Source organism: Falco peregrinus, chromosome 3 (genome assembly GCF_023634155.1).
Source record: "Falco peregrinus isolate bFalPer1 chromosome 3, bFalPer1.pri, whole genome shotgun sequence".
In the NCBI taxonomy this organism is placed as follows: Eukaryota; Metazoa; Chordata; class Aves; order Falconiformes; family Falconidae; genus Falco; species Falco peregrinus.
Genome location: NC_073723.1, coordinates 115,549,213 through 115,574,274, shown reverse-complemented (window position 1 = coordinate 115,574,274; position 25,062 = coordinate 115,549,213). Strand labels below are relative to the sequence as shown.

Genomic DNA, 25,062 nt, shown 5'->3' with positions numbered 1-25,062 from the left:
GATCCACTGGCAGGGGGAAGATGAGGGAGACCAGCCCTCCCCCGGGGAGGATTTGTGGGGGGGGGTGGCAGGGAGGGCTCAGGGATGCAGGATGGATGCTGTGCCGGGGGATCAGTGCATCCAGACATCGGGCAGTGAGCCCACGGCCGGGCGCCCTGGACACCGGGATCTCGCTCACGCTGCAGCGTCAGAAAGTTGGTGTTAAGCTGTCGGGGATGAGATTTTTTTTTTTCCCAGTATAGCAAGTAATTTGATTGTATTCTGTTATTTGATGTATTACAGTGATTGCAAACTTTAATATAAAAATTAACCAAGGGAAAACAGGAGTTTGGTGGTGTTTGAGCTCTCATCAGAGAGAATGGAAATTTTTTAAAGTATTTCTTGTTTTGCTCATGTTAAATACTCCCTCTATCCAGGAGGTCAGATCCAAAGCCCCGTGTGTGCCCCAGGAGCATTTTAAGCCAGATTTTCTGTCCCTGGGGCAGCCAGCGGCCCCACAAAGCCCCTCACCCCGTGATTTAGGAGGGGCCGGGGAGGGGGCGGTGGGGTGCGATGCCTCTGGGTGTGCTGCTGGCTGTGCCCCCCGTGCCCCCCCTGCCCCCTGCAGCCCAGCCGGTCCTTGGGAGCCCATCCGGGGCTGCGGCCGCATCGCTGAGGCCCCAGCGGCTGCTGTACAAGCTAATTGGAAAGATTAGAGAGTAAAACCTTCATCCTGGTAATTACCAGCTCACGTGGTGGCTGGTGATGGTGTGAACGGTGTCCCGGCCCCCGGAGCCGTGCCACAGCCCTGCCAGGGTTGGGGTGTCCGGGGGGGGACCCCAACACCCAGCCCAGGTGGGAGATGCTTTTCGTAGGGTTTCCTCTTGCCTGTCATCTCTGGCTACCCCACACCTCACCCGCCCCCTCCCCACTGCCCCCCAACACCCCCCCAGCACCCCAGTGACACACCGGCCTCAGCTCCCCCTGGCCCCGAATCCCACCATCACCCCGAATCCCCCTGCCTGCAGTGCTGCGGGAACTGGCCCAAGACCCCCACCCCAATGTCCCAGCTGACCCCCAGTCCCCACCCCACAGCACCCCAGCACCCTCTTGGCCCCCAGACCCCCCACCCCTAAGCCCCACAGCACCTGGTTACTCACCCCTAATCCTCCCAACCCCAAATCCTTCCTGTGTCCCCCCCCAGGGCACCCCATCACCCCCTGACCCCCAAGCATCACCCCCCCCCTCTCAATCCCCACAGCACCCCTCACCCCCAACCCCAAAGCCTCACCTCGCCCCCTCCAGCGCCGCCCCAACGCCCACGGGCCCTGTCACCCCCCCGACCCCCCAGCCCCTCCAGCGCCGCCCCAACGCCCACGGGCCCTGTCACCCCCCCGACCCCCCAGCCAGCCCCCCCGGCCGCCTTCACACCGCCCCTCTGCCCCGTTCCCCACCGAGGGGGAGTGGCTTCCAGACGGGGCGTGACCTGAGACGGGGCGTGGCCTGCCGCGGGGGGCGTGGCCTGCCGGCGGGCGGACTACAACTCCCGGCGTGCTCGGCGCGCCCCTTCCCCCCGAGGCTTCCGGCGGGGCCGGCCCGGGAGCGGCGCAGGGAGCCGGCGGCCGCGGGCAGCAGGTGAGGGCGGGCGGGCGGCCCGGGGGACCCCCCGGGGGGTGGCCGGGCCGGGCTCGGGCCCTCTCCCCGCCGGCTGCGCCCCGGGTGGTGCGCGGGCGAGGGGCTTTGAAGGGGGCGGGGGACAGAAGTGCCCGCGGGGGGTGCTGGGGGGCTGCGGGCGGCCTTGGTGGGGGCCGCGTCTGGCCGGCGCCCCCGGGGACTGGGCTCTGCCCGCTGGGCTGGCTCTGCAGGCGGGCCGGGGGCTGCCTGGGCCGGGCCGCCCCTCATGCTGGAGACCCCCCTTCCGGGCGGGCCGGCCGGCGCTGGGTGCTGTGCGGTGCGGTGCGGCGCTGTGCTCTGCGGGCTGGGGCTGGCACTAAGAGTAAAGCCTGGTTTTCCCTCAGCGTGGCCGTCCCGCCGCTCCGTGAGGGCCCTGTCCCTTCCCCCCCCCGGGGGGGCCCTCTCCCTTCCCCCCTTCCCCCCCCCCCCCGCCCCCCGGGGGGGACCCTGTCCCTCCCCCCCCACCCCCCCTCCCCCCCCCGGGGGGGACCCTGTCCCTCCCTACCCCCACCCCTACCCCCCCGAGGGGTCCCTGTCCCTCCCTACCCCCCCGGGGGGGCCCTGTCCCTCCCCCCGACGTCCCCTCTGGGGCAGCCCCGCCGGTGTTCCTTTGTTTGATCTGCCTTAACGCTGACTGAAACTGGAACCTGCTGCGCTTTCTGCTTTAATTGTTCTTTCCCTCTCTTGGTGTGCAGATGAATTATTTACCTCTCGGCCTTGCCTTGGGTTGTGTTTGTCCAGGGGAAGGTAGGTGAGGGCTGGGTGCCCCTCTCTGGGGCTGAAGGTATTGAAAAAAAAACTTGAATGGTGTCAGGAGGTGCTTCGTGAGGCTGAAAAGAAGTTAAAAGCTGCTCTCCTCAAACGTTCAGATCTTTAAACCAACCCTTGGAAGCGGGAATGGCTGCGATTGCTCCTCTTGTGTGTGAAAAAAAAAAAAAAAAAAAAAAACCAACCAAAAAAACCACCACCTGGAGTTGTGTGTTGGTGAGTTAGGAACGCAAAGCTTGCCTTTCAGAAATATGAACACCTGAATCGGGCAGGGTCAGGTTGGCTGGCAGGGCAAGGGGATGATGAAGTTCCCTGTGCCCCCTGCTCGGTGCGTAAAGGTTTGGTTCAGCTGACTCGGCTTGACGTGCTGGTGGTGTAGAAGTTGCACGGGACCGTAATGAAATTCCTCTGCCTGCTATGATTTCAGTATAAATGCCTGTTGCTCTTCAAACGCACCCTTTGAACTACTCCCGATTACTTTTAAGAGTAGAGAAGACCTAAAGTTGTAACTTTACATAGTTTAAATTCCTTTTCAAATGAGAGCGCAAAAACGGGGGGAATAAAGCCAAACTGAGGCCGCTTACGAGGGAACCTGGTCAGCACACAGTTACGCCAGTTGAAGTTAATACCTCGTACAGGGATGGTGAGAAACCCCTCTCCCCATCCATTCAGAGTAGGTTTAAACTCGTTCTTCCCAACAGTGCTGGAAATGACTGCGCTGGTCTGTCCTAAATAAGTGTGGCTTGAAGTGTGTCAGCTTGTACTTTCAAAGGGCTCCCTTTGTAGTTGGGTAATATCTCAAAAGGCTGGTTTTGTAAGGAATGTTTCCTTTCTGGACTACCAAGAAGTGGCTGGATGAGCTGTATCTGCGGCAAAGTATCCTCAAATCTTATAAGACGGGGAGGGGGGAGTCCTGTTGGAAGTACGGGGCAGCGCAGAGAGGCTGCCACAAGCATGGGGAATGTGATTGCATCCTTGTTTTCATGCTGCTGGATCAGTAATCTGTGATTATACAGCTTTCTACTTCATTCAATCACTGGTTAATTTGATTTCCAGTTTAATTTGATGACAGTTTTGAGAGCCAAATCGCTTGTATTTAAACAAATGGCTTCTATTTTGATCAAATTTCATTGTGTTTGGCATGTGTTGGGGCATTATATGTATTAAAAATCGCTGACACTGCAGTTCCTGCAGGTCTATTAGTTGGTGATGAATATTCAGTTACGAGCTAGACAAAACCTGTGTCTGGCAGGGAGTTGAGGGGGGGTGGGCTTAAAGCAAAACCCACGCAATAGTGGAAGTTGCAGTGTTTTTTTTATCCATGGCCTAAGTGATGCCGTGCACAAAGCAAGTTGCAGATATCCTTGGGGTCATCTGGATCACCTCGAAACATGCTCATTTTTCAGGCAAAATTGAAACTTTGGACTACAGGGAGTGCAAAGGAAGCAGGTACGGCTGTTGGGGGCAAGGATGTCATCTTGCTCCTGCTTCCATTATGGGTGGGAGTGGAGTGTGCGTAGTGAAGCGATGCTCCACGTCATTCAGGATCTGCTCCCTAATTTTGTTTAGTTGGGGTTTTCCACATACAAGTGCCGTGCAGGTTTTTTCTGAGTGTGAGAATGAGGTTTTTGCTGGCAGGTTTGGAGCTGGTGGAAAACTAATGGATGTGTGACCGCAGCAGCATTAGGCCTCAGCTTTGTGTTGAAGGGAAAAAAAGCCCTTTCAGAGATCTATTTTTATTATTTAATTAGTAGCTCTTGCTGACTTGTCAGTGCTGCAGTGATAACTATTTCCAGTCCTTTTCTGCGCAGCGGGGTCACGCGTCAGGCAGTGAATGCACCAGGCAGTCATACCCTGGGCTGGCTCTGGCTCTGGGGGGGTTTAACTCCTTCCCGACTGTGCCCCCAAAATCCCAGGGTGGATTCCAGGTGAGGGGTCAGCATGCAGAGAACACAGAATTGTGAGAATCTTCAGCTAAGGGTGTCAAAGTGCTTTCCAAATGGTGACTGCCCTTAATTTTTCTCTGCCCTGGAGGACTTTTTGTGTCTCGCAAGGAACTGAGGTGAGAAGGTTGGTGTGATTTGCTGATGGCTGGGTGACAGCCTTGGGATCATAGGTAGAAGACTGCAGGATTGCCTGATTCTGGCTCTTATCTGCTGGTTTTGAAGGACTCTGATCAATCTTTCAGGGTTGGAAGGTGATGGCGCAAAACCTCTAGCGATGACTAATTATGCATTGGTATTTACGCTCCTTGCAAATGGGGAATTGTTGTTTTCCTGATTTCTAAGTGACGAAGCCCTTAATCTGTAGTTACTATTCTTGTGTTGCTTGTTCTATTGCTTGCGGTGTTGACTTGTTTTTGATTATCAGCCGTGCTGAGATACTGAGATACCGAGGTGAGAGGCAGCTTTCAGCCCCAGCTACAACCTGGTTGTCACACTGTTTGAATTTCTTTGTTTACTGATGACTGTATGCTCTCTCCACGTAGCACTGGGGAAGGGATGGGGGAGGGAGGACTAATTATCTCCAGAGAGAGGCTTTTAATGCTGTTAGTCAAAGGAACAGGCTTCGTCTCCAAACTGAATGGATTGTGTGAAATAACATGAAGCACCAGTGGCAAAGATAGGAAAATTGAGAGCGGTCCAAATGATTTCTCTCAGCTGAATCCTGGAAATAGATTATTTTTTTCTAAGCCATTGGCTAGCAGCAGCAATAGGAGGAGGGGGGGAATGGGTAAACAGATTGTTAACTTTATTCTTTTGTGTTTGTGCTTTTGGCATGCTGATTACAAAACCCAGTTAAGAATTGCTTACCTACCAGCTGCACAGCTAAGTTCAGAAGTCGTGATGGGCAATGCATTGTCACGAACTAATTAACCATGCCTGCTGAATGTCATGGGGCAAAATAAGGTGCATACTGATGAGGTCGGTTTGGGCAAGTCTGGCACTTCTCTAGCTCTTGGGCTAAGATCCTTGTCTGCTCCAGCTGTGTGCCTTTTGAAACAGATTTGGTAAAGATCATTGGACTTTACCAAAGTCTAATGGCATTAGAGGGTTTGAACCTTTTCACTGTGCCAGCTCCAGAAAGCTTCTGCTACAAGCATGAACCTCTTTGCAGACAAATGAGTTACTGGCAGCCAGGTTTTTTTTCACTAACCAAGCCACAAAAGTGAGCCCTTAATTAGAGCTGTGTTGCCATAGACTTTGTTGTCTAAAATCCATCAAGATTAATCCTCATCATTGATTTTTAAACTGGAGGCAGCCCCATATGGGCTTCCTGCCTTGCCTTCCACTTGTCTGGGGGAGGGATGAATGTCTCTGAACATGCCTACTTTTCTCCTCTAAAGACAGTTAGCTTGTAAGGGTGCAAGCAAGAAAAATTTGGCCGGAGTCCTGCTGCGAAGTCTCGATTTGTAAACTTGGATCAAAGTCTGAGAGGCATTGTCTTGTTTGGCGTCACAAACACTGCGTTGCAGAGGGAGCCTTAGCAAAAAAGAGGTTATTTGCTAGATGTGGCCTTCAGGTAGGCGGTTAAGATCGCAAGCCATGTCTCGCTGGGTTTGCAGAGACGGTGCTCGCAGGGGTGGAGTTTCCAGAGGTGCTTATGGATGGGGAAAAGGCAGAGGTCATTGCCTTTGGAGAACTTGAGCTTTGAACAAGGCATGTAACTGTCTAAGCCAATTTTAAGGGGACTTTGGCATTTGCTGTACTCGCATGCCTTTGAAGGTTGCGTTCTGTTGTCTAATTCTTCTCTCTTTAAAGTCAGATCGGTAACGTTTGTGTCACTGACTAAATTCGCTGGTATGGGCCTGGGGTAACCGGCTGTTCCAGCAGTGCCTGCTGCAAGTGTGGGTTCTATCAATATTATTTCTGCCTTGGCAAGAGCTCCCCTGCAGATGCATGCATGGAAGTGCTGGTGGTGTTATGTTATTGATTGCTTTCATCTCCAGAGCTGTCTAAAAAATTTTTGCTGTTTTTTTTTTTCGGCAGAGATCTGCAGGAAGCAGGTTTGCAGGTACGGCTGTTATGGGGAAGCCTTCATATCCTAGCGCAGGAGAGGCTTCAGGAGGTTTACACAGGGCTAGGGGCAGGGCTGAGGGTTTGGGCTGGTCCTTGCTGGCTGAATGCTTCAGGTTCTGTGGGAATACGTTTTTGTGAAGCTGCAATGTTGACAGCCATCAGGATGGACCCACGGAATTTCAGTTACTGATCCATGGCCCTGTATGGAGTGACCCTCTGCTGCATAGGTTATCTTTATCAGCTGGGACCGAGGAGGAGGAGGATAATAATTACTAAGTGGTAGGCTGTCTGAGCTGTGCTAGCGAGGTTGGGCTTTTATTGTTGGGGGTATTTAGTTTGTCTGTCTGCAAGTCAGGTGTAATTTACTGCCGGGTGGGAAACAGGCAAAGTAGAAAAAGGGCTGTTCAGTCCATTTGGGTTTGTGCCCCTGTAAAGAGTGTTGATGTGATGCCAGAAGACAGAACAAATAATTAGAAGCAAAGTCTTTTTCACTTACATTTTTTGATTAGTAGCAGGGGAGAAGTGGCACGTTCCCTGTAGGGTCGCTGAAGCTTCATTCACTTTGTGCCGAGAGGTAAATTAGTGCTTATATCCTGCTCCTAGCTAGATGTGTATCCTGTTCCTCCTTGCTGTGGGTCAGGGCCAGAGGTGAGCAAGGTCATAGAATTTTTCACCTTGTACTTCCAAATCATTTTTTAACATCTAGTCCCACAATTATTGACTGAAAAAGCTGAGGTGGTAGGCATGTTTAAACATGATTTCTCTTGGCTCAGCTGTGCCTTTTTAGAGTGATAGCAACCTCTGGGTGGAATTGTCGAATGAGGGCTGTCAGGCTGTCCTGGCTTGTGCTATTTTACAGCAGTTTGGAAATTAGCTATGGCTTTAGGCCATCTGGCTGTTCTGTTACCTGTTCAGAACAAAGTGAAGACAGTTAATAGAGGGCCAGCACTGGCAAAGCGGGGAAACTTGAGGAAAATCCGTACCTGCTAACTCAGCCTGACACCTAACGCTGGAAGAAGTGTTTTTTTGCTGCTGTTATTGTTCTGCTTCACTTGTCTTATTAATACTTACAAATGCCCCCCCCCATGGCAAAGGGGTTGGAACTCGATGATCTTTAAAGTCCCTTCCAAGCCACTCTATGAATATGAAGATAAATAAGGTTTGCAGGGAGGGAAGTTCGTGGGCTGGAAAACTTCGCTCATGCGTTGTCTGCTCAGTTGCTGATGCTGATACCCACGTTCAGGCTGGCTGCTTCTGTTCCTCACCCATCGAGGCTGTTATTTTGGGAGCATTAAGGAATCATCCAGCTTCTCTGGGGCATGCTGGTGGACTTAGAATGATTCTGATGGAAAGAAATCTGGGAATTTTCAGGGTTAATTTATTAAGCAGGCTTTCTGAGGTGTCTTGAATATGTTGCAGCCTGCTCACCAGCGTTAGGCACGCAGAAACCTGTGTGAACACATCAGGCTTGGAAAGTAGAATGAAGGAGTGCTGTGAGACTGCTGGGTCTCCAAGATCAATTTGACATCAGTGATTATCTTAATCAGTACTATTTCTCATTTCCTTTTAGCTTCAAAACGAAGCCTTCAATCTGTATTCCAATGACTGGGTTCTGTCTACCTATCAACTAGACAGAGTACAGGGAAAATACAGATGCTTGGGTGGACAAGAGGCTTAATTTAGCTCCCAGCTGTGTTGCTGCTGTGCTGTTTGATCTCAGGCAAGTCCCTTTTCCCTGTACCTGTTCATCCTCCTGTCTATCCTAAGATTACATGTGCTTAGTGAGGGTGTAGTCATACTCGTGTTCATAGCTAGAGGGATGTATTAATGCATCTCAGCCTTAAGGGCCATAATTAGCAGCCAGGTTATACTGGTCTGGTGCCATCATACTACATGTCATATGGTGTGTAGATGGGGCCTTTAGTAAGTACAATGTGAACAACAGGAGGAAGCATTTGGCTGAGTAGCAGGTACGTGTTGGGTCAGTCCGGCAATGCAGATGGGTATTGCTGCCGTGATCTGGTTGAATCAGCAGCGTTTGAGTAGTTGTTTCTTAATTTGCCCCACGTCCCATATTTTGTGAATGTGTAATTTGAAGTTTTAGCTCTGCATTTTTTTTAATTGGTTTTCCAAGTTTCACGCTCGACTTTTCTGTCCAAAAGTTCCTTTTGGACTTGCAAAGTTCCTTTGCAGGAGAGGATTTTTCAGAGCTTTTCTCGTGTAATAGGAACACGTTTACCTTGATTCTTCAGTAAATTACGGCTGCTCTGGGAAGGTGGTATTTATAAAGCTGCTGTGCTACATTTCAGTATGGAAAGGGAGGCGGGGGGAGAAACTAGCAGAAATCTGTTTCTCCTTTAATATGAGATTGGATAGGTGATTCTCTTGCATGGAGAGGGACCAGCAGTCCTTGCATAAACACTGGCTATATTAACATTTCTAACTAGTAAATTTATGGATAATCTCTTCTTTTGGAGGATTTATTCTGATTTGAGAGTATTAGTCTCTGGGAAAATTAAACTTTTTAAATCTACTTTGTTCAGACTCTAGACAGGGGAATTGCTGGTAAGCCCTGCCATCTTCCTCCAGCTTTTCTGTGGGCTTGATTGGAAATGCAGTGCAGAGAGACACAGCTGGTCCAGAGGCATCCGCGGTTTGGTTTTAGGTGCTTTATCCAGTTGTGTCAAAATGGATTTGGAAGCTGTTCGCTCCGTTCCTGTAACGAGTGCGTGCAGCTTTGAGCACTGCCAAAAAACCCCCAAAGAAAGCCCCTGAACCGAACAACCCAAAAAGGTAAGAAAAATTAAATGTTTGTGGGAACTGTGAAGTGCCTTGGTAAAGCTGCTTGTCTGCAGGATGCTGCAGTTTTGGGATGCTGGGGGGGGCTGTCTTTGGTGACTGAAACGTCAGTCTGCTAGTGCTGGGCACTTCCCTGATTGTGGAGACATACCTTTGTTTCAGGTAGCTGATTCATGGCCCTGTATGTTTAATCACAGTTTCTATAGCAGTGAAATCTTTAACAAGAGGGTGGAGTTCACTTTCCGTTCATTGCCTGTTTTTTGTGAATATTATGGCTGATTCATTAGTGTGCTCTGCTGATCAGAGTCATGTTTATTGGGGTTTGGATGTTGAAGGATATTCTGTGTTTGTGGTACATGTCACAAGTACTGAAAGAACTTTCGCTTTTTTGATAATTGGCATTTCTTTGGTTTGGTCTGTGCTGTGTGGCTGCATTGCTAAGTAAATGCAAAGAGCAGGATTCCTTATGTTGGTGCAAGATGTTTAGCTTATTACCTTTTGATTATCAGTTAAGATAGTAGAACAACCTGATCACGTACAGGCAGATGATGGTGAGCCCTCCTGTGCTCTCCACAAATCCTTCCCTCGGGGTTTGATGTTATCGGTTGGCTCCCAAGTTATTGGGACACTTTACATCTGCAATTTAGTCCTGTCTTATTGCAAGCTCAAATTTTTAGGTATTTCCAAGGTGACTTTGCTGAGGAAGCTATTTGAGCCTTCGTTCTTACTGCCGGTAGCAAGGGGTTTGATTTGCATAATCAAGATAATGTGGTGGATAGTGTTTGTGTTTAAAGCCACTTGTCATCTTGCTCTCGTGTCCTACAAAAACACGGTGCTTTATTGAACTTAGAGCATAACATTGATCTGGAGAAGTGTGTTAGCTGAATGGGTCCTCAGTGGGTAGCACCGGTGGGATGGCTGGCCATGCTGCTAATGAGCTGGGCTTTGTCAGAGCCTAGTCTGATGTTGGTTTTCGTGGTTGCTCTTGGGAGAGCATGATGGCTCTTGTCTGCCTGCATCGAACGTCCATCCTTGTACCTCGTTTGAGCATGAACGCTCTAAAAGCAAAAAAAGCTTTCTTGTGCACAGTTCTGCTTCTGATACGGCACATGACTGGCTTGTGACAGCTAGGGCAGTTGAAACAGGAATCTGTTGGGAACGGATTTGTATCTGCATTAAACAAGAGGAGAATGTGCCCATTGCCAAGAGCCTGTCAGGGAGATGTCAGCTAAAAATTGTGCTTAACTCACTGTGCGTGGGGCTCGCCAGCAGCAGACGGACTTTTGTCTGTGTCCCCGAGATGAATCATGTGCGGGGTTCAACTGCTGGTCAGCATGCTGCTGGGCTCCGTGGGTGCTGGTAGTGTCGCACCCTCTGTGGTGGTTAGCTCCTGTGTTACTGTAGGTGTCCCTCGCAGTCAGAGGTCAGAGAGCTTTGCCTGTTAAACAGACTTTGCAGGTAAAGTGGGGGTCCTGGCTGGCTTGCCTTTTCTGTTAGTGTGGGAAGCGGGAACAGTTGGGTCCTTGCTTTCTGATTATAGAAGTTGGGGCACGAGATCTTGTAAACCTGTATTTGTGGAGCTTTCCTCGCAGTTGCAGGCTTGAGCCTTCAATTCGGTGTCCACACAGGCTCTGTCTTCAAAAAGAATTGCTTGCTGGAAAGCTGGTTTTCTGATGGCTGGTACTAACCCAGCGGAGCTGCCTTGCAGTTGCTGCTTGACTGTATGTGAAGTAGCTGTTGTGGAGTGGAATGTTTGCTGTCTTTTAGCAGAGCGCTCGTTGAATACTTTCATTCAGTACACTTGGCTTTTTAACAGATGGGATAGATTTTTGTCAGCCTGGGCAACCACAGCTTTTGTTTTTGCAAGGTGAGACATTTCTGTTTTGACGGGCAGGAGAAATAATAACGTTGTGTGATTCATAAGAGTGATGAGTCTTTGGTTTTGGATCAGTGAACCTTTTTTTTTTTTTTTTTTTTTAGGATATTAGGATATATCTTCAAAGAAATCTGAGCTGAAAGCCAAAAGTCAACAGAAACAATTCCTGAGCGGTGCTCGATAGGATGAGCCTTGTGTATAGAGCTCCCAGTACGTTTGAGGGGACTGGAAGAATTGGTGCTCGGGCAACGTGAGCCACACAGCACTGTGCTCACAAATTCTTCCCCTTGTGCTGGGGGTGTGGAGAGGGAGGGTGGCTACGTGGGTGCCAGAGGTGCGGGTTTCAGCTTCTGAGGGGCCTGGGAGCTGTGGCGGAGCAGAGCTGCTTCAGGTCTGCCGGGGAAATAATTAACCATGCCAGGAATCCAGCCTTTTGCCAGTCAGTAGCCAGCCTTTCAAAGGGAGGTGTACTGCAGGTGGCCAGAGCTGCTAAACAACACATGGAGATCACAACAGAGGGAAGGGGATTTCAGTGTTCAGTGCTTGTTGTTCTTGCTGTGCATTGCAGAGCACTGCGGGAATGGCTGCTTGCGCTGGTGGTGTGTCTTGGCGAAGGCAGCAGCAAGTATCAGAATGATGGGCAGTCCCTGGTGGCCATCGCCTGGCGCAGCCCTGCTCCTGCTGAGAGTCCAGGTCTGGCCCAAATACCTGCAGACTTGAGGGATTAGCTGTTGGGGGCAAGTCCCGTGGGAATGAGCGAGGCAGAAGTCGGTCTCCCACTTCAGCGTTTTATTGCCTGCTCTCAGGGCTATCGCTTCCTTTGCAAAGGGGTTATTTCCTTCCTGTAGCATAGCGCTGAATGGCAGGAGGGCGTGCAAGAAAGTGAAAATCTGTAATTGTCTGGTGATGACTGAGCCATTGCATTTTAAATCTAGTCACAGTTACTATCTGGGGACATCTGGGGCGGGTGATACATCAGCTAGATCGCTGGGCCAGATCTGCCAGCTGAGAGACGTGGTCCCCAGAAGTCAGAGAGAGTGCATGTGTGTTTTAGCGGATTGCAAGTTTAATTGGCCTGCATGTGAGTTTGAGCTGTTTTTGTGGCTGGAGGATTGCTGATTTATGTTGTGATCCCTTAACAAAACAGTTCTGGTGGAGGCAGGCTCTGCCGTGAGGCTTTGTGTCGCGGGCCGCTGCAGTACAAAGGCTTTGCTGGAAGTGGAGCAGGCTTTCTGTGCTGCGTGTGCCTGGTGTGTCCATCTGCCTGCGCTGGCTGAGGACGAGCTGGAATTTGGAAATGTTTTTAATTGTGTGGGGGAGCAGGTGGCTTTCCATTGCATGGGTTTACAGTGAATTGTTTATTCCGTTGTAGATTGGGGTAGGGTTTTGTTGCTGTCTCTCGTTCCAAGCAAATGGGAGGAATGAGGGGCAGAAAAGGTGGAACTGGTTGAACTGGAATTCCTGGGTCATGCCTGGCCTTGGGTTATGAACAGCAAGGTCCTGCTCATTTCAAAACCTGGGGCTGGCAAATCCTGGTGCATTGGGATCTGTTGATGTTTCAGGGTTTTGCTTCTAAGTGTATCGGAGGAGTTTAATAATAGTTTTGTAGCAGAGATCTGAAATCTTATAAATATGAGTAAATAATCCTGTTTTGTCATAATATTAGATACTCCGAGAGTATCTAGCGTATATACTCATGGCTTGGTGATCTAACTGGCTTAAATGGCATGGAAGGATAAGGTGGTACCTTTGGTGTTTGCTATGGAAAAAGTTATAGAGGGGTGGGCAGGATCTGATTGACTCGGATCAGATTTTTCAAGCCTGTTTGTGGTGCTGGGAAGCCTGACTTGATGCCTTCTCAACCCGGCCTTACCCCTTGTCTGTGACGATGGGCTGCGCTCTCCAGTGCGAGACCCCTGTTTTGGGTTGCAGCTGTGTAAACGCTGAAAACTGCTAGAGCTGCTGAAGAAGAGGTCCTGTGTATCCGCTCCCTTCCCTTACACTCAAACAACTGTTTGTGGACTGTGTGACAAACAAATTGAGGAACTGAATTGGATTAAAACCAGCTGTTTCTGCACCAGGCTGGTTTTGACTGGGGTCAGCTGCTCGATGAGATTCCCGGTGCCAGCAGGAAGGAGGGCAGGCAGAGCTGCTCCGTGCGCTGCCAAGCGCTCGTGAAACCGCAGCTTTCGCTGCCTTCTGTGCGGAGGTATTTTGGGGTTCATGTGCAGTTGCTGTGGTCTCTGGTGGTTGTCTCAGTATGCCTTCACCTGCTGCTCGCCACTGAACTGCTCCCTTGAGGAAGCTTTCAGGTTTAGTTTTTTCCCCTGGTTTTGTTTTCAGTGCAAACTAACCCAAAAGAGCTGTGATGCTGCGGGCATGGAAGAGCTACACTGAGCTCTGTGGGATTAGGATGGTTTGTTACTGGGGGGGCTTCTCGAGCTGGTTAATTTTTGTGGGAAGCCCGTTCTTTCCTTTGGCTCACACAGATGAATGCTTTCTCCTGACAAAAAGCTTGTTTTATCCCAAATGCACTACTATGCATATTTTTGCAAGACATCGGGGAAATTCAGGTGCTTCGGTTCTTTTTTTGGTGTTCTCTTTACTGCAGATACAGGTGTGGGACATAGAGACCTCATTAGGTTGTGCTATGGTAAAAGCTACTCAAAGCTTGACTTGCAGCAAGATAATTAATACCCAGACCTAACCCAGGACTGAAAGGAGGTCTTAGTGATGGGGAGGGCAGGTGAAGAAATCAGTGACTTCATTCCCTTTGGCTGCTGAGTGGTCTGAGCTCATCCCTGCTGCAGAGTGGTTATAGCTTGATCCGTGGGCTGCATTTTCCTGGAGCTCCCTGACCCATCTGGAGGGTCAGGAGAGGCTGCAGAGGGGTGCAGTTACAGTTTCCAGCAAATAAATTTATGATGAAGCAAATGACTGGTAGTTGGCAGAGCTCCTGCAGCTTTCTGCATGCTCATTCCGAGCTGCTGGGATGCGAGAGTGCAAACCTGTTAGCTTAAGTCCTAGTGAAAGCTGCTGTAGGTTTGTGTTTGGTTGTGCGTGGGTGTTTTCCAGCTGACTGTATCCTGGGCTAGCTGTTTATTGCTGTTATGCAGGTGTTGTGTATCTAAACACTTTTTTTTTTGTGGACACAGCTTTGTCAGTTGAGGTGTTCCTCAGATGAAGTCATTCAGGAAATTTCCATTTATAGGCAAACCCCAAAGCTGGCTGACAAATACCTTCTGTGGCCTTCAAATGAATCCCATCATCTGATGTATTACATCTCTGACTTTATGTCAGAGGGGAAAAGATAGCTATCAAGGCTAAGATTGCTGTAAGCATCATTAATTTAAAGAGTGAAGCTGGGTCAGATTGGATCAAGCTTCAGTTCCTTTTTACAACAAAACAGCTATTCCTCGATACCGTTATTGCAGGACTGAGTTTCCCTTTAATAAACCTGTCACCGTAGGTCAGTGTAATCTGCACAAACACTTCCTTTGGCCATCTTACTACAGGGTGTCCTTTTAGAACAGCTTTGACATTTGGAAATGAGAAGTGATGGTGTGCTGGGCACCACGCAGCGATGAAATCCCTACATGGAGGGACCGAGCTCCTTATCTCGCATGGCAGATGCGTGCAGCAAGTCTGTTGAACGTGTGCCCTTGCCTGTGCGCCGAGTCATGGTGTACGTGCTGGAGATGACTGGCAGAGTGGTGGGGTTTGTTCCTTAGGAGGGCATGTTGTGCTGGGGTAGGGATGGAGAGGCTGTGTGGCTGTCTGTGGACAGATCTAACGGGGTTAAGTGAACATGTCTTGTGCAGTCTCTAACATCATCTCCTTGGAAGCATGGGCCATGCTGAAAAATGTTTCTTGTTAAAATGGAATATTTCACCACCTGCTACCTTCTAGAGGAACTGAACCAAGCTGTGTTTTGCATGACTGTTGTCAGCTTTCATGTAAAATAACTTTTCCAGCTGTAGGTAAGGATATGATCCTAACATGATTTCAGCTTATTTTTTACATTTCCAGAAAAGCTGTCATCTTATGCTTGTGGCTGCCCGATATGCATGAAGGTTTCTAACTCCTGGGGCTTACTCAGAGCTACCTTTGAAGTCTTAAAAGCATAGCAAAGCACTTTTTGTTTATTTCTAGTTTATATGGCTCAGTATGGATTTGGGTCCTGCTAGTGTTAACACTTTTTCTTAATACGCCTTTTCCACGTTACATTTGTAAGTGATCACATTCTCCTTCAATTTCACTCCTTTTAATCTTATTTTGTTGCTCTGATATAGTTAAGTCCATTCCCAGAAACCTTCTTGTTTAAAATTTGCTGGGAGTGCTAGTGTAGGTGGAGGGAATTAGGGGGGTGCTTTTGTAACGTTCCTCGTGCTGGTACCTATCAAAAGGTCTTGTTTGCTGAGCAAACCAGCAGTTTCTGGCTTGTTGATAGCTGTGCTTTGGAGTGGGGGGGTCATGGAGCGTGTCCAAGGACACTGCAGTTGAACAGAATCACAGAAGGGTTTGGGTTGGAAAGGACCTTAAGGACCACCCAGCTGCAGCCCCCTGCCCCGGCAGGGACACCCCCCACCAGCCCAGGGTGCTCCCAGCCCCATCCAACCTGGCCTTGGGCACTGCCAGGGATGGGGCACCCACAGCTGCTCGGGGCAGCCTGGGCCAGCGCCTCAGCACCCTCTTATTTTAGGTTTTTTATTTTTATGTAAACCTACTTTATATTTGTATTTATATATTTATATTTAGGATAAATTAGGGAAGAATTTATCCCAATACCTAATTACAGAACAGAAAGGCAGAATCTGGTGTACAAGAGAGGTCACCAAAAAGTCATAGCTTACAGTTCAAGCTGCTCTTTTTTTAAGGATTTTTTTTTTTCCTTACCGGATTTTAATTCTTTTCTGAAGCTCCTAACAACAGGCGTTTTCTCATATTAGACTTCTGTCATATCACCTTGTGAGGTGTATATAATTCTCTCTTAGCCCTTAGGTGGATTTATTCAAGGTGATGCAGAGTCAAGCGACCTGACGGAGCACCCAGGTGCGCTGGTTCCCCGGGCAGGGCTGTGAGTTGCTGGGCACGTGCTCCTGTCCGAGCCATGTCTCCCGTGTGGATCCTCTGCTTGTGAGCCGGGAGCTCACCGTGCCAGGGATGCAGAGCGGAGAGCCAGCTCACGTGGGCTTATGGTTATACCCCCCATCTGAGGGCATTTCCCCTGCTAGTGGCTCCTGTGCCTTGGAGATGGGTTGGAGACACTTGATGCTTTCTCCTGTTGGTTCACTGACCTGCTCATTGCTGTGGAAATTGATTCCTCTTGTTTAATTTTGCACAGTTGGTCAGAAGAGCATTTTCACTGGGTTGCCTTTCAGGGACCAGACCGCCTTGCCTGCCTGCAGGGCATGATGTGAGATTTGCTTGTTGGGTTGGATGTTTTTCTAGCCATTTGTTATGGTGGAAGGTCCTTTTGTGGCTGAGAAGAAGTGGTGATAGTTTGTTGAGGTCTTAATGCAGCTAAATGTGAAAATTGTCATCTCTAAACTGAGAGTTAGCAGAGTGGCAATGAGAGCAGGCTGAAAGAAACATTCTGGTTCATGTTGGAATTTCAGGAGATTGCCACCGCCTTTAAAATTATCCTCGCTGAGGTTTGGGGGAGTGTGTCAGTCTAAAACCCCCAACAGGTCTGAAAGATGGATGACCACGTGTGAATTAGCGATGGTATTTATCCCTATCTTGGAAGCATTTGGAAGAACGTTAGGAAAGGCACAACTTTCCCCTCGGATCAGGATCAGTTTGGGGCATGTTAGGTCAGGTTGCTGCAGTAAGCACAGTCCTCATGCAGACAGTGTTGCCGCTTCATAAACTTTGTGCGCAGGAATGAGAAGTACAGATGATTGCGGTTTTGTTAAAGAAAATATCCTCGTTCAGGAACTTTATGGGCTTATTTTCACGGTGGGATGCCTCGCTGCCTGTGCCTGTGTTATAAAGAGTTTGCCAGATCAGTGGTGGGAATTAATTTATCTTTTCCTAGTTATGACTGGGGCACCTTTTTATTAAAGCTGGAGCTGTGGAACACAAGAAGAATAAATTGTCTGGGGAGGGTTTCTTTAAGGAAATTCAGTATCTTAATCAGAAGTAATTAGAAATTACTGTAGTGAGACTGAAGGAAAAAAAAATAAGGCTACAACTGAATTACAAACTCTGCCTGAACTGCTTACTGTTTGGCAAAATCTGAATCAAAAGGTGAAATGTGAGGCTCCTTTAGTGATGTGCTTCCAGAGCGTCCGTCCACTCAGAAAGAGATTTAATTTTAAATAGCTGAGCTATGTCCAGTTAACGAGTGTTGACTCTACTTTAAGTTGATAAAGACACCTACACAGCACCAGTTTCCTGTATCTCACATTTTTTTCAAGTGGGAATATTGCATTGCCTTTCAGTATGGAATTTGATTACAGGTGCCTGTTTTATGTGCTCGAATGTGTACCAGTGGAAGCGTGGGGTTTAATCAGATTGCGTGTACCCTGCGGTCTGTTTATCCCAGGAAGCAGTTGGGCATGTGGCATGGAACAAACTTGCAAGGTGCCTTGGGAGAGACCCATATGGCAGGACTGCAAATTCAGCTACTGCCTCGGCTGCTGCTGGCTTTTTCAGAGTTCAGGTGAGCTTTCCGACAAATGCTTTTCAGTGCTTTGATAGTGCCTAAGCTCGTTCCTGTTGCTTCTCAAAAAGAGGCAAAAAAAACCCAAACAAACAACCGCTTTGCAAACTGGATTTGCAGTGGCTGAGGCAGTGGCCTCATTTCAGTGAGGAAATGGTGGTTGCAAATGAAAACGTCTATCGAGTCGTAATTACGGGGGCATTACCACAGCATTGCGCCCTGTACTCTGCTACTTTGTTTTTACTGAAAGTTTGACGAAAATGGAAACCACAAAACTAAGGCAAAGGTGGTTTGTATTTTACCCCAGAAGCCAGAGGTAAATAAGTAACCCTATTATTACGTGCCTTTTGGGTGCGTGTTACAGTGCAAGGCAGGCACAGATTATATATAGCCCAGATGATGTGTGCAGCCCACGGTCCTCAGCTGCACGCCTCAATGGTAGGTCGAGGGTGGTGGGTTTTGTTGCTGATACATCTGAAGCTCACTCTGCCTCATGGCAGACGACCACAAGCAGAGGACTCGGTTCATGTTTTCAGTAGCATTCTTCAAGTTAAACTGGATTTTGATCAATAGATGTAGTTGTTCTTGGGGAGGTCCTGTTGGGTTGTAAATCAAGCTTTTGCTACTTCAGAGCCTGTGGAGCCTTTTCACTGCATGGGTGCTGAGACCTAATGAATGTGGATGATTATTTCTGATCAGTCTTTTGTGGCAGAGGTGTGAGATTCTTCATGGGGGTCTGTACAAATTCAAAAGGTGGAAAACGATTGTTAAAACTTGGGGAGGGGGGAGGATGTAACTCCATGTGTACACCTGAGCGCAAGTCTGCAGGTGCATTTATTTCCATCATGAAGTTGCTGTCATGAATCTGCTTGCTTTGCTTTGCAGTGTTGGATCTTAACTTCAGACAAGCTGGCCCATGCCCTCAGGCTGCTGCAGTTTCTTCACCCTGGAGTCAGTAATTCTCTCATTTCTAATTGTGTCCCTGGTTCTGTATGGATAGAGTTGGTTAGATGCTTTTTGAGTAAATTGAACTTCCCTGCGAGGTGTGGTACAAGAACAAATTGTTGTATGAGCAGGTATGTCCTGACCATGAAGGAATTTTAATTTCTGACAGGCCCTATTGTACTGAAATCAGTTGTGCAGAAAGACACGATGGAAACACGCCAGTTCCAGAGCCGAAACAAGCGTGGTGCTGCTGGGGCTGGGATTCCATGGGAGGTGCAGCCTGCCCTTTAGTCACTTTTTGGAAGGCAGACCTTCTGCAGCCCCATTTATGCCATGTTTTCTCCCTTTAAAAAAAGTTGGGGTTAGTGTTTTTGTGGCAGTGCAACAAGCTGGAAAAGATCTGGGTGAAAATTAGTCGTTTGATTGGTGACCTGCATTTAGGATGGTTTATGGCAGTTGGGCTGACACTTGGGTTTGAATCCTAGGTGTTCAGTGCCTAATATGTCGTGTGTTGTTTTATAGCCCTTAAGGGGAAAAAAGGCATCTCAATCATTTCTGTTCTTGATATTCACAGGTCTGGGGAATAGGGACCACGCTCCTGAATGCTTTCCCTTTACACTAGCATGACCCTCTCTGAAAGCTCTAGGCATTTCTTGATCTCCTGCTATTACTGCACTAATTGATTTATACAGACCTTGCTCTTGTGCAGAGGTTGGGCTGTGGTCTAGGTTTGGAGAGGCTCAGCTGGTATTTTTGTAGCTAGCTAGGGATGCTCTGGTGCTGTGGTGGCTCGGGCAGCAATAATTATCCTAATTTGGGAGTTACGTAGTCAAGAATTCAGTTTGTCATCTCTTGCTTTTTTGGAAAGAAGGAGCAATAGAAAATACAGCTTAGATTTCAGGCAAATGAGCTCTACAGTTCAAATAGTCATTGTTTTTTGCTTGCAGTATGCTGAAGCAGGTACTGGTGGAGCTGGTTCATTTCCCTAAGTCCCACTGTGCAAAAATGAGTTGGGTACTCGGATAACTGAGATCTCTGTGGAGACTACAAATACATCAGTACTTTTCCTTCTCTCCTTTTGGTGTGCCCAGACTTTTCTGGGTAATAGCAAAAATGTGTGAATTGCTTTCTTCAATATAAGAATTTAAGATTCGTATTTTGAGGGTTTATATGTGCTGATAGATTAAGTAGTGTCTTTTGGTCTTGCAGAGGTCTAAACATCTTTAATGTCCTGGTTTTAATTATATCAAGCTTGGTTTTCTGGCTTTTTTAAAAATCTCACCCTTGGATTGCTTTTAGTTCTCATCTCTGCAAATGGGCGATTTTGTTTGTTCTGCGATTTAATTAAATGTACGTCTTCCTCTATTGAAGAGATTTCTGCAGTAGCACTGTTTTGCAGCTGTGGTGGTGGGGAGTGTTGAGTGGTGGTGTTCAAGTGTTAGGTGTTGAGCCTTCTTGCTGAGCCAAGCTAAAATCTTGTCTTTTATGATTTTTATGAAACATTTCCAAGCTGAAACCTGCATTGTTAAATGTTGGGCAGACAGCTGATGAAATGGGGTTTTGAGGATGGGGCACTAAATACCAGCTGCACATGGACGTGTGGTAACGTGCAGGTGATGAGTACATCTGTCAAGCCTTCTAGGGAAAAACTTCCACATTTACTCAATAGTAGAGGTAAATCTGAAGTTTTACAGTCTAGCTGTCAGTCAGGAATCCAGAGGGTGAATAGTCGCTTGTTCTTGGTGACTTAAGGCTTCCAGCTTTTGGGAGGTTGATCAAGGAATAGCCATGCCTTGCTACCTCCCTTTGGGTGCTCTTACTCCTGTGTCAGCTTCTGCGATAATAAGAACAAGAGCATGTCCTCTGTACAGATCAGCCATTCTGCTTTAATTTTACCCTCTGCTTTTATCAGGAAGGTAATTTTGGTAGAGGCAAGCCCTTCAGCCTCTTCAAGGACAGTGAGTAGGGAAGCTGGTTTGCTATATTCATACTGCAGGTTTTTTCCCCCTGCATGCATCCACACCTCCAGAGTGGTTGATCAGCTGCCAAAAGGTCTGGAGGCGAATTATAAGTGTTTACTGTACTGATAGCTAAATAGAAATAGCATTTGTCACTGGGAGCTGGCATAGAAGTCATGCTGTGTTCATCTGCATGCTGTGCTTTCCTATAGTCTGCTGGCTTTTTGTTTAAGGTTCAGTAAATACGGCCCATTCAGTGGGCTGAAACACCTGGGAGAGGCTATAGTGGTTTTTTTCAGACTTTGTAGGGTCTGTTTCAAGTAGAAATAAAATAATTAAAAAAAAAAATTGCTGTTTGGCTTGTTAGCTGGGTAGGGTGTCCAGGTGCTAGCGTGGGAGTCGTATATAAGGTAGCAGCTTCTAGGAAATAGAGTATTTGCAAGTTTGGTTTTGAATTGCCTTATGAAAGCAGTTAATCCTCCCTTGAAGAGGGGGAAACTGAGGCACAGATAAAGGGCCTTGCCCAGGGTCCAATGCGTTGGTCCGTAGCAGAGCTGCGAGCGAAGGTGGGTCTGGAGCCCCACTTCAATGTTCTTGCACAGTGTGTAGGTGAGTATTTTTAAGGCTTACTTTGCACAAATGGTGAAAAAAACCCACTCGCCTACCACATATTGCAGCCACAGAGGGTGCAGCTCCCATCCCTTTCCAGTTCCTCTCTGGTAATGTTATATTACTGTGCCACCCACAGGCAGCTACCACGCTGCTGAAAAATATTTGCTGTTTGCATGGGGAGCCAGTTATCAAATGTTACATCTGTGATGAAAAGCTGCTGGTTTCATTTGCTGTAATATCTATTGTATTTAGATTTGTCCAACCTAGTTATTCTAGTATTCTATTTAAACTGCATTTATAGTTGTTATACTATATCCTGATTTTTCTACTGTTTCCCTCCGCAAAGCTCTCTTCTTGTGCTGAACAGCTACTGTCTTCCTGCTTGAAGTGATTGCTTTCCAAAAAGTGAAGTAACGCAAGCAGTGTTCCAGCCTGAAGCGTTGGGATCTTTGCAAAGAGAGGAAAAACTGCAGGGCTGTTAATTGTTGGTGCACCCGATTCACTGACGTGTTGCCAGATAAGGCTGAGAGAACAAGTTGGTTTCATCTGTGTCATTTTATTGAGGGGGAATATTCTGATTTTACCTCCGGGACGCGGAGGAGTTGACCCCTCCATTGCTCTGGGCGCGATTAGTGCAGAACAAACGGGGTCAGTGGAGGCTGCTTGGAGGGTTTTGAAACCAGCGTACCCATTTGTAGCAAATAATGTCCAAACAATATAACTGAAGGACATCAGCAAACCAAGATTATTTTTTTTTTTTAGGTGGAGTTGGTTTGTTATTAGACACAGTCAGAAAAACAGACAAGCTTTTTGGCATCCACTGACCTAAAGAAGGGCTTGTGTAATTCTCTTCCCCTCTGTACTGCTTGGTCCAACAAGAGGTTAACTTCACCTTTACACCTTGGCTTGTAATATATAGTAGTGAGTTTGGCATGGTTGATCTGTTTAGGTTTTTTTAAGAATTTCCCTTGTGATATTTAAACTCTAGTCTGTGCACCCGTGCTGTAAGCTGCCCCTTGGGAGAAGTGTTCTGTGCTGTTGAGTTATTCTGCTTTGTAGAACAGAATTTTAATATTGTTTACCATGCTCTTAATCTTACAGCTGGCGGATAAATTGAGTTACTTTAGCCCTTCCCTTGGGGACTTCATGGGACTTCGTGGACAGCGTACCCATAGCATTAGGTGGAGTTATCTCAGCTTTGCAAAAATCTGCTCATCTGTCTTCCCAGAATGAGTAATTGATTGGTGGGAGAATAAAATGTTGTTGTTTTTTTTTTTTTTTTTAATTGCACTTACAAAAAGGATTGGACAACCAGATCTGGTGAGGCATTTGGGCGGTTTTTGCTGTGAGCCTAGCCCTTCGGGTGTATCTGCAGCTGGGTTTGATGCACTGAGAAGAGTCCTGATGGCTTGGTCCAGCCATCCGAGTAAAGTTTGGCAAGTCTGGGATGAAGACTTGGAACCTTCCCGGCTAAGCTGTGCGATGAAGAGCAGGCTGCTCGGTGCCTGACCTTGGTCTCCCAGCTAGCCTTGTTCTTGTCAGCTTTTTTTTAATTGTAATTGTGAGCTCTTGCAGGCAGCATTGGTCCCTCACTAATGGCATGTTGGCATCCAGTGACTAATCTTGTCATCTGGTTCAGCAGGGACCTGTTCGGGATTTGGCCTTCTGGGTGCTGCTGTAGTAATATTTTTTTTTTTTTACAACAGTGTAAAGCGAAGGACTGAACTAGCATAATGAATTGTAATACTATATTTGTTTCTTGACTGTTACTAGCACTGTATTAGGTCAAAATAAAATATCTTCCAGGAGGTTGTCAAGCCAGCTTGGTTTCATTTCACAGGTATGTCACTTGAGCACTGGTAATGGTCTGTATTAATGCAGGACTTTGTTCCTCGGGCATTTGGGTGTTTGTTAACGTTTTCGCTTTCCCCCCTCCCTCCAACTGATAGGTATAGTTCAAGACTGTTAGAGAGGAACATCCTTTTTCTCTCCCACATGCTTTTTTTCCAAGACAGCCTCCGGTTTTGTGTCTCATTACAGTAAGAGCCCTGTAGTAGCTGCCTAGCTGCTGTCGTGTCCCTCTCTGGAATGGTGATTTAGAGCTGAGCCAGCATGGAAACTGGCTTTCCACGCCTAAGGCAAGCCTGTTAGCAGGCACTGCGGAGAAGTAATGTGCCACTTCTGTTTGGAAGAGTTGTCAGTTTTTCAGTTTAGTTGGAAAAAACGACCAACATTGGCTTAGTTTTGTGTTGGACTTTTGGAAACATCCCTTAGTCTTTTGAAGGAAACTGGTGTTACTGGAAGGGATGAGCAGTCCTAGATCAGAAACGCCTGCGAGGCCAGAGTGGTACAGCTAATGAGCTTCACTGTGGAGGGACCTGAAAGTGTAACATTCAAGAGGTCTGGGGAAGGGCTGCTGAAAATAAGACCGTGAGTGTGTAAGCTGGTAATCAGTAAGGCTCCTAGCTGAATTACGTGGATTGACTGAGGCTGGAGAAAATAGTGGCACCTTAGTGTGCAGTTTGTGGTGACCCAGTGCTTGAAGCTGGGCCTCTCAAGGTCCTGTGCCCTTCCCAACCCACCTCGTGCCCCTCTGAAAGTGCCTGGTTTGTATCTGGGTCGGCTCTGACAGCTCTCTGGGCGGTTGGATCAGCGCTGGCACAAGGAAGGGGGTGGGAAGGCGTGGGAGGAGGTCCAGGGTCTGGGCTTGGGTGGGTTTGTGTTGCTGCAGGACTGTACCCTCAGGAGGATGCAACCTGGCCGAGCCCATGGGCAGAGCTGGGATGGATGAAATTCCCCACTTCAGCAGAGAGCACGTTGAGACTGAAGAAACGGGGTAGAAAACTGTAGAAAAATCCTACAGCATGGCTGCAGAGCAGTCGTTTTCTATTGTGTGTGGATTAGCTGCCTAGCTGGAAAACAGCCATCACCTTGCTGCTGAGAGTTCAGAGTCGGGTCAATGGAACAAGAATATATTCTTAAATTGGTACAAAGAGCTGGGGAAGGCGGGGGAACAAAGTGTTTGAACTAACAAGGCAGACAAAGGCCGTGCTTCTGCTCGCTGGGATGCTGAGCAGCAGCGAGCGACAGGCAGCAGGGCTGCAAAGCCATGTATCCCCGGAGCGGTGAAAGGAGCTGTGCTGTGCCAGTAACGGGAGTTTAGCTCTCCGGTAACAGGAATTTCACACAGCTGTCAGGCCCAGGGAATGTGTGAGCACTTGGAGGACATGAATATTCAGAGGAGCTGTAACATGTGTCATGCTAAAGGAACGCAAAATCCACGTTTTCACAGGCTTACATACATGGGAAACATACGACGGTGGGGGATAAAAGTAATTTTCTCTTCTGCTTTCTCTTCTGCGGGACAGGTTATCTCAAACTGCCTGTTGCAGAATACAGCTTCCCAATTAGCCAGTCCTAGTTAACGTTGGCAGCGTGATCTGCACTACTTAATCCACTGCTTCGGTGAGAAAGTGCCCATTTCCCAGCACAGGCAGAGACGTGTGCTCCTGCCTTGGCTGCCTCGTGGCAATGCTGTGGGAGTCCTGACTTCGCTCCCTCTTGCTCTAACCTGGCATCGCTTCATTATTTTTTTTTCTCCAGTGTGCCTTTTATGCTTGTTCTATTAATAATCAGATGATGGTGGATTTAGTGTTTTGTTCAGAAGGATCCCTCCTGGTACAGACTGAGGTGCTTCCAGCCATGCTGTCAGGCGATGACAGATGTCCTTGGTGCGTACAGTGAGTGTCCAGCAGTGACGGGCTG

At 48.0% G+C, this 25,062-nt stretch overlaps 1 protein-coding gene across 4 annotated transcripts in view; it reads left to right on the top strand.

Moving 5' to 3' along the window:
• Window positions 1-1,534: 1,534 nt before the first annotated feature.
• PHACTR4 (phosphatase and actin regulator 4) overlaps window positions 1,535-25,062 on the top strand; it is a 68,183-nt gene continuing 44,655 nt past the window's right edge. Inside the window, exon 1 of one of the 4 annotated variants that reach the window (XM_055800930.1) lies at window positions 1,535-1,614. The gene's annotated coding sequence lies outside the window, so the exon portion shown is untranslated. Of the gene's footprint in view, window positions 1,615-13,277; window positions 13,325-18,159; window positions 18,221-25,062 lie in introns of those variants that run through there. The other 3 variants (XM_055800933.1, XM_055800931.1, XM_013299856.3) reach the window with 3 other exon arrangements.